Here is a 14,222-nt window from a genome sequence, read left to right on the forward strand (position 1 = left end):
CAAGAAATAATTTTAAAAATAATCATCTGCATAAAAATCAAATAAAAAATGAAAACAAATTTAAAAAAAATTACTAACTATATATATATATATATATATATATATATATATATACATAAAATTAAAATTAATTTAATTAAAATTTTAAAAAATTTAACTTATTTCGAAAATGATATCAGTTTTTATGGAAGACGGGCTTGTAAATATTTTTATTACGAAAGTAAATGTCTGTTAAATATTAAGATATTATCAAAGTGAAAAGAAAATTTTCTATAATTTTTAAAGCGAAAGTAGTTTCATCTAAAAATCACTTTTATTAATCCAATTTGATTACAATAGAACTCTTTTAATTTTCATTAAAAAAATAACAAAAAAGATTAAATAATTTAATTTTGCTTTAAAAAAATTCAAATTAAAAAAAAATAAAACTATCATACACGAAACTTCCAGCTTTTCAAGATACATAATCTAATAGTACATCCACATTTTTTAAAAATATGAATTGTATTCCTTTTTTATGAATTGTATTCCTCTTTTTCTGAAATATGAATTCGAGAGGGGCTGTGAAAAAATAGGGATTTCAAGAAGATACATATATCTGGACAAAGAGCGCGGTTGATTTGGACTATTGTCGCATGAGGGATCGATCGATCGATTCATCGCGGTGGATCCCGGAGTCCGCTTTAACAACCGTTGAACGTCCGTGTACGGGGTACCGCAAGCCCCACTGACTCACAGAACTACTTTCCCTTCTTTCTCGCCTGCTCGGGCCGCCGTCGTCGTCGCCGCGAGCGGAGACCCGTTATCCAAGCAACTCGTCGAGAGTGAAATGTCCGTATATACCTTCCTCTGAGAGCTCTGCCTTCCCACGAAACGGTCGCCGCACGGTCTGATCGGACGAACTTTCTTCCACTTCCGCCTTCATCCATAGGCTTACGGTGATATAATCTCGCGCGACTCCAAATACACTCTCGAAATTTTGTCAGGAGCGAATAATATTTAATCTACGTTTCTTATTGAGCTCAATTTAAATTTTATTAAATTTATTGAAATTTAAATTAATCGGTTCATTTGTTTAATTGAAATTAATTTGATTTAATAGTCATGCAATAGCAACTGGTTATGTACATAAATGTACGACAAAGTTATGAACGTATATACTTATGATTACACAAGTGATCGCTTTTTGTAATTAAGAACTAGTTATTTTTCTTCCTGATATATTTTATGATATATTTAGATCACGATTAGATTTGACATACTAGCTGATCGTTAAGAAAAGAAAGTTGTATAATTCCGAGTGTATAATTTCGAGTCATCCACGATTATGCGCAATCGTGATTGTTTGACGAAAGTGAAAAAAAGGTTGGTTAAGAATTTTAAGAGCGCATAATTGTGCTTTCTCCCGCCTTTAATAAAACGCTAGCGTTAATCGCGGAATTGACTGACATACTTTTTACGATAAAAAGACGCTAACGGGTTATTAGACAACAACAAAAGTATATCCAGCAGCGAAACAAATTGTTCCTCGACGCGAATAATAGTCGACCCGAATATGTGCCGAAATGATAAAGAGACCAGCCGAAAGGCCTGCGAATAATTTTGCGCTGAAAGATCAAAAATATTTCTCGCCCATTTAACATTTTATCGTGATTACGATTAAAATCGCGAAAATTTTTAATTTAACGATTATTAAAATATTTCGATAAACAAGAAAAAATAATTTTCAATGCATTTTATATAAAAACGTTTAGAAGTGAAAATAAAAGAAACTAAATTACCAACGTGTATTATCAAATGTCAAAAAAAATATCTACTATTTAAATATAATTATATTTAATTATATTTAAATATTAGATATTTTATATAATATAATATATTAATTATATTTAAATATAATATTTAAATATAATTTTAAATAATAATGTATGATATGTTAGAGCAAACTAAATGCAAAAAAGTATTATATATAATTTAAAAATTTAATTAAATGGACACTGTCTAAAAATAAATTCTTGCAAATATTTCATTTATTCCATGAAAATGTAGAGAAAACAATTGTTCTCTTACAAATTTGCGTCTAAATCACATAATTCATGCTTTATCTTTACGCGAAAATTTCAAGAAAGAACGAGATATACAGTAGCGTGACGCGTGAAAAAAAATTGTACAGGTATAATAAATTCTCGTCTATGTTTCACCGTTTTGTAATAAAGGGGTTTATCTACAAGCGAATGTAATTACGACTACAATAGAGCGAGAAAAATGGAAAAAGAGAAAGAAGGCGCTAATTATTTTTTGAGGTCATGGTAACGTCGCGAAAAATTTGTGCGTATCTCTGCCACTTTATAGTTGCTCCAAGAAGTTATCCTGGTAACCCGGCCTTCGTTGACTCTTTCGTGACAGGGCTGTTCTTCCTGCTGACAGGACTATTTGCCGCTGAAGATGCGAGAACAAGGACTCGATTTTATTCCGGAGGAGACTATGAATACGACATTCGCATGAATCCTTGAGAAAAAAAAAGATCAATGATAAACTTGCGCCGATCGATGACGACATTTCATGCGTATCGCGCGGACTATTTCTTTCCTTACGATATATTTACGACATTATACGTAGCCGAGTTTGTAAAAGTATCTAATCTTAATAAGACTTTTCTTTGACCATTTAATACTCATTATTTATTATCATAAATGATGAATATCATTTTTTAATAATTACTAATTTAATAGATTAATTAAATAGATTAGTATTAATTTAATTTAGATTAGTATTAATGTGTTCGTCATATTTCAGAAAAGTAAGTTTTAATTTATTTAGAATGTTTAATAATTTGGAATTATTTAGAAAGTTTAATTTATTTAGAATTTATAATGTTTATTTAATATTTATGATATTTATCTAATATCTAGATTTCTATATTTCGGGCTATGAGACAGATAGAATTCAAATTACAAATAGAGAAAACAACCGAATTCAATTATGACAAAATCTACCGACATTAACTTTGCGCTGCATACCTTTTGTTAATTTGATTTCTATGATTGAATTTACGAAAGATCTCTGTCCCTCTCTCTTTCTCGAATTACATTATTTAAATATCGGATTAACGAGAAATTTCGTGGAAATTTGAAATTTGTTACAAATATTTTGACGTGGAATTACTTCAACGCAAGCTATATATATTAATTTATTATCCACATTCCGATGCAATGCACATTTTAAATGTTGCTCAAATTACTCTGTCTTCAAATTTTAGTCCTAGTTCCAAGTAAATTTCATAGATTTCAATCAAGAGAATTTCTAAAATATATTTTACATGACGTGTTTCGGATGTATTAACATTCGTCAAGATATTCATTATGGTATTTCTGAGAAACTTGTGTAATGCTTTTATTGTTAAGGAAATATACCGCAGAATGAGAAATACTACTATATTACTACATAATGCCTTACGCATTGACATATATTGCCTTGCGCTATTCTGCTTTGGCCCGTACCATTCTAAAACACGACATTGTTCTCTGTAAAGACGATAGCAAACAAAATTTGCATTAGGCATTGAAAGCTGAAATGTCCGTAATACATGTATGTATATGTATGTATGATGTATGTATGTATGTGCATAAATATACAGGGTGTTTTTTAATAAGTGTGAAAAATTTTAGATAATTGTTTCGAAAATTAAGAGAGGTTTTTCATATAAACATTAAAAAGTTGTAATAAAAAATTGAATAGGGATTGCTAGTTTCATCCCCTTATAAAACAATACGGGAGGTTGAACAAATATTAATAAATAACCTTTCTATTAGTAGAAAATATCCTAATTTTATTTCTTTAACTCGTTTCAAATTTCAGAAAAAAATAAAAACCTAATTTTTACCTCCATTTTTGGAGGAGCGTAACTCAGAGAGGGATGTAGGAGTAAATGTTTATATGAAAAACCCCCCTTAATTTTCGACAAGGATCATCTCCTAAAATTTTTCGCACGTGTTAAGAAACACTCTGTATATATAGTACATATCGAGATTTGAGATGTTGACGGATTATTTGGAGAACAAACAACGTGCGAATATAATTTCATGACATTGTTGCGCAACGAAAGACGCGTAGATCGAAAGACGTATACGGCAGGACACGTGCCAAAAGAAAAATACGCGCAGATCACGCGTGGCCACGGGCGGAGCGAGGTGAAAGTTTTTTGGTTATCGAACAACGTGTCCTAGACCGTAAAAGAATAACAAGAATGCGTGAAGTCAGAAGAGTTGTCACGAGCGTATCGCCCGTAAGCGCGTGGCTTTCTCTTTTGACATCGAACACACGGCTGATTCTCGTTTTCTTCGGAAGAATCATTCCTATCAATAAATCGAAAAATGAATCGACAAAGACCTAATAATAATTTCGGACCTGTAATCACGCAGGAGAACGCAAGAGAGAATTTGTATCCCCCAAATTCCTACAACTTTATATTTTATTCTTAATATGTCAATAATAAATTATATATGTGTGTGTAGAGTAGGAAATTAATTTTAATAATCATACAATGAAATAAATTGGAAAATACATTTCTGACTTTGTAGTGATCGATATTTCTTCTTCGCGATATTTTTTGCCACAAATAGATATATGAATCTATTACTCGACTAACAACGTGAATTTGTAACAATAAGAATAATCGATAATTCAATCCATTTAGATGGCCGTGTTTACGTGAAAACTGATACTGTATCATGTATATCGACAAGTTTTAGAGAGAAATACCATATCGGAATAATTTTTTATATAAAATTAGAACATATGGGAACATATGATATACCAACTGTACGTTCTCTAGAGGAACACTTATAAAGATATAAAAACAAAGGTAATACGAAGTTTTATCGATGATAAATGTGATAAGGAGATGATGCATATTCATGCGTGTAATTGCTGTTGCCATCAAAATATCGGATGAAATATTAGCATCATAAATTGCTAGCATATCGACAGAGAAATACGATGAATAAAATGATGTTCCCTGATTGCAGTAACCATGTCAATTACGTTTAACCATTTTTCAGATTATCCGTAAACACATAAAAATATCTCACATTATTATTTTAAAACTTATTTAAAAACGATTTGCCAAAATTGATCGAAAAGGATCGATATAAATTGTGATAGAAAGAACATAACATTATAAGAAGAATCATATTGAAATAGCTATTACGATCATTAAATAAATAAATAAATGTTAATAAAAAGATGTTAAGTGAACAAGAAACACATTAGCATTAATGTGACATCTTTTTCGCGACTGATTGATACGAGGAAAAATGTTCACAGATCATATAAGAATATTTCACAGTTAAATAAAGCCTTATCGGTTCGATAATCAAGCGAACGTCGGTCAGCTGATCGCAAAAATGGAGCATCATCCGCATTACCGAGGAGAGAAGGTCGCGACACAGAAACGCAATATTTTATGAACTCGAGTTGAAATTGTTCTAAAGAGAAAAAAAATCTTGCTAAACTCCAACATAGATCAGATGAAATTGATCTCTAGATTAGACCATTTGAAATTTGTAAGACGAAAAAAAAAATAGTAAACAAATATTCATTATTAATTCGACTAAAATATTTGGATCCGCTCGAAATAAATGTCCTTGATAAAGGGAAATTGCGAATATCACATAAAATATTGAATTAAGACACATCGTGGGCGTCGTGCGTAATTTATCATCACTTAATCGCATCATCCGTCACGCGGTCCTGGAATAAAGCGGCCGCGGAGCATCCTAAATCGCACCCCGAACACCTGACGTTCGTGTCGCGAAATTGTTTGTCATCGAAACGCGCTACTCGCGCGACGAGGAATCGCGATGCATCTCGGACGGCAAGCTCGTGGATGGCGTGGATGGCGGCGCGGCTTGTTGCAGCAGCGGCGCAACGCGATGCGGCGCGGCGTCAGAAGTTCCCCTACTGGAGAACGTGGAGCGCGGTTGCTGCCGTTTTACGCGCGAGGAGGGTTCTCTCTTCCACTTCCACGATTCCTCCGCTGCACGAGCGCGGCGCGCCGCGGGTTCTCGCTCGTCGTCGGAGCGCGAGAGCGAGGCAGCGCCGGTGCCCGTGGCCGCTGTCCCAGTCGTCGCCCTACTTTGTCGAAGCCAACTCAGCTCTCGACACAACACTCGGCGGTTTTACACCTCCTCCCGACACGACGGCGGTGACACGCGTTACATGCCCGCGCGCGTACACACGCCCACGTGTACGGACGACGCATCCTCGCGGCGACGCACGCACGCGGCCCGACGCCGAAGAGGACGAAGAAGACGCGCGGATCCGTAGGTTTCGCGCCGAAGAAGGTATCCCGCCGAAGACGGATTTCAGTGGTGAACACCCGGTGCGACGACAATAATCGGCGGAATTTTCATCGGACCCCCACCCCTTCGTCGGATCGGAGCGCGCGCTCGATCCCCACGTGTGCGTGCATCGAGAGGAAGAGAGAGAGGAACCGGAAGCAGGCCGGTCTCGCGACGTCAGGCATCAGGTCGTTGGTGTACGTGTGCGTATGTGTGTGACCTATGACTACCTGCTCGGTTTCGGCGCGCCACCCGAGTGTGTGACGTCCGCACACGACGACCCCCGGCCGAATCCCTCGCTCTACTTTTTCCGCAGAGGTCACGGAGTGCCGCGCGTCGATTCGGAAGGTCGGCGAGGCGAGGTGGCAAAGAGAAACGTCAAACGGAGGTCAGAGGTGAAGAAGGTGGTAGCGCGCGAGAAATCGAAGCGCGTTCGGACAATTTGAGAATTATCGGCCGCGGACGTTGCCCTCGGCGCGCGATCGTCGTCCCCTGGCATTCTAACGAGGCCGATCATTAAGTTTGTACGGGATCCGCTGGTCCACGAGCAGCGAAGGTCGATCACCCACCCGATCGACGAGCGGGGCAAAGTAATCGACGGAAAGTCGCCGTCTTCGAATTTTCAACTTTGACTCGAGATCCCCGATAGATTGGGAGAATCGATCGATCGATACGCTCGCCGAGGAGAGAGAAAGTACTCCGGAAGTGCCGATCGAGCGAGGATATTCAGCGCTTCTGTCTCCTCGTCTACCTTTCCTCGCTACCATTTACCTAAACCTCGACGCTTGGAACGCTACGCCATGTGCATTCAGAGTATCGCGGACTAACGATCACGGTTGCGCAGAGACTAATTCCTATCACGCACATCGTCAAACCGATTCGTGGGTGTCCGATGATGACGTCCAGACGCGCGCCAGCAAACCTGAAACGACCCACCGCATCTCTGATCTCGAGACGAAAACACTGCCAATTATAAAAGCGAATAGGAGCACGTCGATCGAAAGCTCGTTTGCCTTGCCCGCCGCCGTGGATCTCTTCCTCCAAGCTCGACGACCACGGCCAAAGTCATACGGATCCTTTCCGGGTCGGGCATGCGCGTTCCCGAAACGACGCGCGAGATTCACGAAAGAAGAGATCGCGAGGGAGACCTCGACGGTGAAGCCGAGCGACACAAAACACTGCCGCTTTAATTCAACGACGCACTGCCATTTTTAAGAGAAACAATAAACAGAACTGACCTGAATCAATCGCGGCCGGATTTCGTGCTTATAAGAGAGAAATAGACTATTTCGCGGAATCAAAATTATTGCGAGAATAATAAGTGACGGTCCTGATTATTTTCCTTTGACGTTTCGATTTTGGAATCTCTCTACCAGCGAGACGAGCCCCGATAGTTTGGTAATCACTTCCTATTCAACGAGTCGCGAAATAAAAGAGAAAAAAAGGATGTTATCTAACCGTCGTCCGACTGACTGCCATTTTTGATCCACGCACACACACACACGCACGTGGAGGAAAATCCGCACGCGGATGAACGCGTGCAGTGAACTCAATCTCGTGAGAAAAAAAAGAGGGTGATACCCATCGATATGTCAATTGGAAATTTCATCGTCCGTACAAAGTGATCGGAGTTATAATAAGTTATCGATAAGCTCGAGAGATATTTTGTCGTGTCATACGTGGATGATTTTTGAAGAGTATTCGTAACCGGAAGAGGTTTCAATGATTGACACCATCACCAGACTGGAAAAATCGTTGCCCGGTCTCAGGCGAGTAGCGACGATCGTGGAATCGAACAAGCGATCATGTAACTAATTACGTACAGACGTGTCACGTGATAGTCGGGAATAACATTAATGCAATGAATTAAAAGTTATCTACACGAGTAGATATTAGTTATTGATTTAACAGAGAAGGATTGCGAACGACAGCTCGGCATCGATCGATCGGAAATATACTCGCGTATTTCCTCGGGATTTTGCGACGCTGATCTTGAATTTTGTCGAGAAACCGACTGATTTCGAGCGAGACGCTGTTCGATATTGGAGAAAAAATTGCGAGTTTACAAGAAAGTTAATGCGATCGAGAGTAAAAGTAGATCGAATCGAGACGGGTGAACGGTCGAAATCGCGATCGGTGATTATTTTTCAGTCGCGGAGTGATGGGGAGGAACCGGAAGAGCAAGGAAAGGGTGAAGAAGCATAATAAACGAGCTATTGTTCGTTGCTATTGGGACAAAAGATAACACACTTACCGATATATATGCGATACCTCGAGCACTGTTCTACTATCTTTCCGTCTAGGCGAGATCCGTCTGCAAAAACAAATAATTTCTAGATTATTTATAGATCTCACGCATAACGCAGAGCCTACACGTCCAACGCAATTATTGTCTAAGCTTCGATATTATATATTCATGTGTGTGCGCTTTAAATATATCGTAGTTGAATAAAAATCACAGTCTTGATAAGGATTCGCGGTGAGTCGAAGAGTTGCCCACGTTTCGCAAAATCGACGGCGGTGAGGGTGGCACATGGTACCGGAAGTGTCGGACAAATGAGGAACAACAAGTGCGCGTGCAAGTGTTTGAGAAAACGGACCAGGCGACGGAGACGGAGCGTCTCCGATTGAAACGCCTAGTGATTGGAGGAGGTGAAAAGCTGTGTTGGTGTTTGCACGTGGTGCCGAGATAAACGAGAGGATCCTTCCTCGTCAGTGCAGAATTTTGAGAAGATTGCCCTCGCAGCTACGCTTTTCATACTTCGGATGCCTTTAGCGGAAAAAAATGTAAGTCGTAAGACATAAGCTGCAATTGCATTCTGTCTCTACAGGGTGATGAAATAATTGATAACGATATTTTCTGCGTTGAGAATATTGGACGTTTCAATAAATCAAATTTAATACCTTAAATGCTAAATTCAATACTTTTAATACTTTGAATTGGGGGAAGGAACGAGTTGTAATAAATATGCAAAATGCACACATAATATCTATGAAATTATATAAATTATCATTAGAGTCAATTGAAATGATACAATAAATGTTTATAAAATAGCTTCGTATATCGTGACAAATTTTGTAAAGTTAATCGGAACTCATATTTAATGCGTTAATAATATTGCAATCATCATTACATACATGACTAATACGTATTATATTTTGTTTCATAATTTATAATAAAGTCAAATATCGTTTTACTTTATATTCGCGAATATATAAAATTAACAAAATAACGTTTCATTATTATTTTCAAAGGAAAATCGATAAAGAAATTTATATAATCTATGAATGTGATTATAATGAATTATAAAACAAAGTAACGTATATACAAAATATAAAAATTTATAATTACATTAATAAAATCTTTCCATGAATTTCTTAAAAAAAGGACGACATTCAATATTAACGAGTTATGATCGCTTCTTAACATAATTTTTTCGCGAATCGTGAATTAGAAATATTGCCTTACTGTTTGTCATAAATCGTGAGAGACATGGACATCTATTTCTCTATCTCTTTTTGTGCTGCCCAATATGAAAAAAAGGAATCCGAGAAACACCGCGCGAATACTTGTGGGAATCTATCTACCATGTAAACAAGCCGCGTGTCATTGATGAAACGCGAGAGCGTGCGCGTAAAAAAAATACACATTAACGGGATGCAAATTACGGGTGGTGTATTCAACGTCGAAAGGTCTAGGTCGCCACCGATCATAATTTCTTCCGGTATACCGAAATTTATGTGAATTAGTTTGACAAACCGATACGAAGGACGAGGTCCGTCTAAATATACCTTGCCTCGTCATGATCAGGAAGAGAGAAACGCCGTTCGTAGGTATGCGCACAAGGATGCTGATGCAAGCGTTGAAGACACGCGATAAATAGATCGAGAGAGAGAGAGAGAGAGAGAGAGAGAGAGGGGCAGGGGGAGGGAGAAAAAGAGAGATCATTTTTTAATGAATTCTATTAACCTTGGCTATTAAGAGAACCTCTTTAATATAGCTGATCATGTAGTAAATGTCGTTCGAGTATAAACATCCGATTGTGCATTCCATAACGATTCCATGTTCATTTTAATTATTGCAATCATTATTTAATCAGTTCATATCAAAATTTATTCTATTTAAAAATATAAGACAATGACGTTAAGTCAGAAATTCCTAGAAATTAAGAAGATAAAAGAAGAAATTAGAAGATAAAATAAATCATACATCATAGAAAATGTACACGATAGAAAAATATTGAATACTAAACATATTCAAAAACTAAAAATGATTGATAGTAACTTTGAAGTCAATCTGTGTATATTATTGCATAGCATTAAAACTTGACGCGAAATATTTATACGTCTCGATACATTTATTAACATGCATTTCTTAACGTTACTCTTGCACTTCTCTACATTTGCTAAACACAAATAAGATGATTTAGGCGCATAAAATAGCATTAAAATAAATAAACATTTCAATATATATAATTTATGTATATATACATTTTGTTGATGTTTAGTATTACATTCAGAAAAATAATAATAAATTATTTGATAAAAAATATAATTGCGAATAATATTGCAAAATACATACGTGTTTTCTTAGTACAGATTATTATTAATTTTAAATATAATAACTGTTTTCGCTCATGAATAATATTATCCTATATAACAAATATTTGTAAATATGTCAACAATTTTAAAGAGAAACTTTCAATAACTAGAATATATCAAAGATTTCATAAATTTCCTTATCTCCATTTACAAATAGTGATAGTGAATTCAATAATTCGACGAAATTAATCTTTGTATATAAATCTTAAAATAATACAAATCTTTTTTTAAGTTTTTTATTCCTTGGACTGATGTTTTCTCGACACGATTATAAATAAGTGAGGAATTTGAAATGGTATGATGACTCATGTGCTTTCATTTATGTATATTTTAGATACAATTTTAGATAATATATAAAGTAAGAAGCTCTCTTTAATAATATTATTTTAAGTATCGGATTGCAACATAATATATGTTAACTGCACTAATGCTGGAATCGCCGGTTTTAATACCGTCGCATTAAATTACACGCATTGCGATAAGAATGATGCGCCGAAACACGAGAGCCATGTATTATGCAGACTCGAAGTTATTCTGGCGGATGAGCGCGCAGTCCATGGCGGTTCTAATCCAGACCAACTTTACTCTCGCGCGGTTTGTAATTTCTCGGTGACCATGATGCACGCGCATCTCACATACGAATCGCACATATCGCAGAGACGCATCTCTCTCTGATGCAAACGTGTAATATTTGCCGTTAAAGATTACACTAGCGGCCTTTGAGACACGGCCTAAAATTGTAGCAAATTATAGAATACGGAAATCTAAAAAAAAAATCTAATAAAAATTCCGATATTTTAATGAAGAATTAGATATAACATATATATCTTTGATAATCAATCTTTCGACAAAAAAAAAAGAAATAGAATTATATCTACGAAATTTAAATGTTTTAATTTCTCTTCTGGTGAGTCACATAAAATAACTTCAAGTATACAATTTATCGGCTATATATAAATTTTTTTGATAATGTAAGATGCGATATGTACACATTTCCTGAATTGATAAAAAAGAATATTTAGAATAGAGTGACTAACATATATGATACATGCTTTAGTATCGAACCGCTTATTCACCGCGAGATTGAATTATTATATTTGTAGATTGAGAGCTTATGTTTACGATAGTGTCGATGAGAGATTGGATCAAACTAAATTATGTTTGGCACCAACCTCACGCTTACAGTTGATTGTTGAATTAAGATCTATACGCCTAATTAAAGTAAACAAATAATGCAATCTCGTTGGCTGCTGTGGCATATTTAACATACACGATTGTCTCACCGTATCATCTCCGAATTTCATTGTGCACGATTGTTCTCGAATTATTTTACAAGCGTGTTATATTTTTACATCCATAAGAATGTATCGCATATCTATATCATTTTACATAAGTACTGAATTTAATTAATAATTAATTTCATTTCGCGTAATAAAATGATGGCATACTTCCATCATGTTTTAATCTCTATTCTAGATTAAATAATCTTTAACATAATTATTATTTTCACATTATCTTACGAAAAATAAAAAAGTAAATCACGCAAATATATTTATGTTTTCTGCTATTATTTCTATTAGTTTGGCGTCTTCTATCATTTTAAATGGAAAATTAATCATGTGACATAAAGTTTACATAATAAATAATATTGAAAAGTTAAAAGATTAAGAAAAAATGCAAGAAAAATTATTTTTCATTTCCTATTTTTAAAATAAATTGTATAAAGAATACACGCTTGTACACAGACTCGCACATTCTTCTCAAGCTCGTTCTTCAAGTTGTGCTGCTCTGTACTATTCTAAAAATGAATCTATTTTTAGATCTTGCGAGTCATTATCCACCCCTATAAAATGAGCCCTCGAAACAGATTGCTACGTGCAATTGAAAATGTGAGTCGCAATCAATTTACAAAGAGTAGTCTCGCGACATGAGACTACTCGCGTAAAAGCAGCCAGTTATTCTGGCGGATGAGCGCAGGCCGTTAGTGACGTTCCTGTACCTAGTCTAACCTCCTCTTGTTCATGCTGGGCATTCGCCCTCTCCCGATGACGGAGGTTGAGATAGGTCGGCTTGAAACGCGTACGAGTGCATGGCTATGGTTCTATGTGTGCACATATGCGCACGCACTACCACCGATTCCTCCCAACGTGGACTACTACTCACGTAACACGCGATACCGCACGAGGGCAATTATTAACCACGGCCAATTCCCGTCGAGGACCTCGACGGCGGATCGTCATCGGCGCCGCCACGAGAGTGGCTCGTATCGCTTAGAAAATCTATCGTGGCCGTTTAATTGGCGATCGGTGAGACGTGGCGGCTACAATAGATTCTGCAATTCAATGTCCTCTACGCGTTCGACGATTAAATACTATAGTTTCTCTTATGGAATAAACACATGGAAGTAGCACGATTGAAAACAAATGGAATTTTTAACAGTGGAACTGAGTTTTAAGTGAGATAATTCTGAAATGACGTAATTAATTTGTTCATTTATTACATTATTGGGAAAATGTAAATAAATCAAAGTTAGATGAAATTATGGATAATTTCGGTAAAGTTTATTATATTTAATGTTCTGTTATTGAGACTTGAGATAATTCTAATCTTGTATACTTTCACTTTTAGATTTCGTGCTATAAGAAGATTTAAGCTATACAATTTCTTCTTCTTTTACATGTCGTACAGCATGTTAGAGAAACTAAATTTTTACTTACAAACTGTCCGACCTTTGACCTACTTAACGAAGTAGGAGCTAGAATTTCAACCCAGCTAGCTAATGTACTTCATAATCAAAGAGGAAATTTTTCAAAAATAATAATACGATATTAAACACACTGTCTATAATTGAGTATCGTAATGTATTTCAAAGCATGATTTGCAGGCAAATAAAAAATTAAAAAAAAATAAAAGTGTAAAAATGTCACTACATGTAATAATTCAAAAATTTTGTACATTAATTAATGCATATATGTGATAATACTAAGTTCTTCTAAAAAAATTAAACATATTAATTATAAATAAATTCTTACCAAATAGATAAATTCTTATAAAAATTAAAATTTTATGTTTCACAAGCAATAGTTACTAGCTTTTATTTATAATATTCACGTTTTGCAAATAGAAATGGCAATGTAACAAAAGCATATCAATCATCATAAATCACTCGCAGCAGAGGGGAAGAACGAAATCAAAGTAACGTTTAGTCCGTGACAAAAGTGCCCGTTTGTGCCCATTGTCTAGTAGCGGATAAAATAAACAGCCTGTCGTATTTATAAT

The 14,222-nt window shown here is 36.0% G+C and overlaps 1 protein-coding gene across 7 annotated transcripts in view; it reads left to right on the forward strand.

Annotated features, from left to right (window-relative positions):
• LOC105250091 (hormone receptor 4) overlaps positions 1-14,222 on the forward strand; it is a 168,266-nt gene that overhangs the window by 107,362 nt on the left and 46,682 nt on the right. The window contains exon 1 of one of the 7 annotated variants that reach the window (XM_025407302.1): positions 6,078-9,128. The exons of 5 other annotated variants lie outside the window; for them this stretch is intronic. The gene's annotated coding sequence lies outside the window, so the exon portion shown is untranslated. Of the gene's footprint in view, positions 1-6,077; positions 9,129-14,222 lie in introns of those variants that run through there. One more of the 7 variants, XM_025407298.1, reaches the window with a different exon arrangement.

The sequence above is a fragment of the Camponotus floridanus genome, unplaced genomic scaffold, assembly GCF_003227725.1.
Source record: "Camponotus floridanus strain SB8 unplaced genomic scaffold, Cflo_v7.5 scaffold17, whole genome shotgun sequence".
NCBI classification, from domain to species: Eukaryota; Metazoa; Arthropoda; class Insecta; order Hymenoptera; family Formicidae; genus Camponotus; species Camponotus floridanus.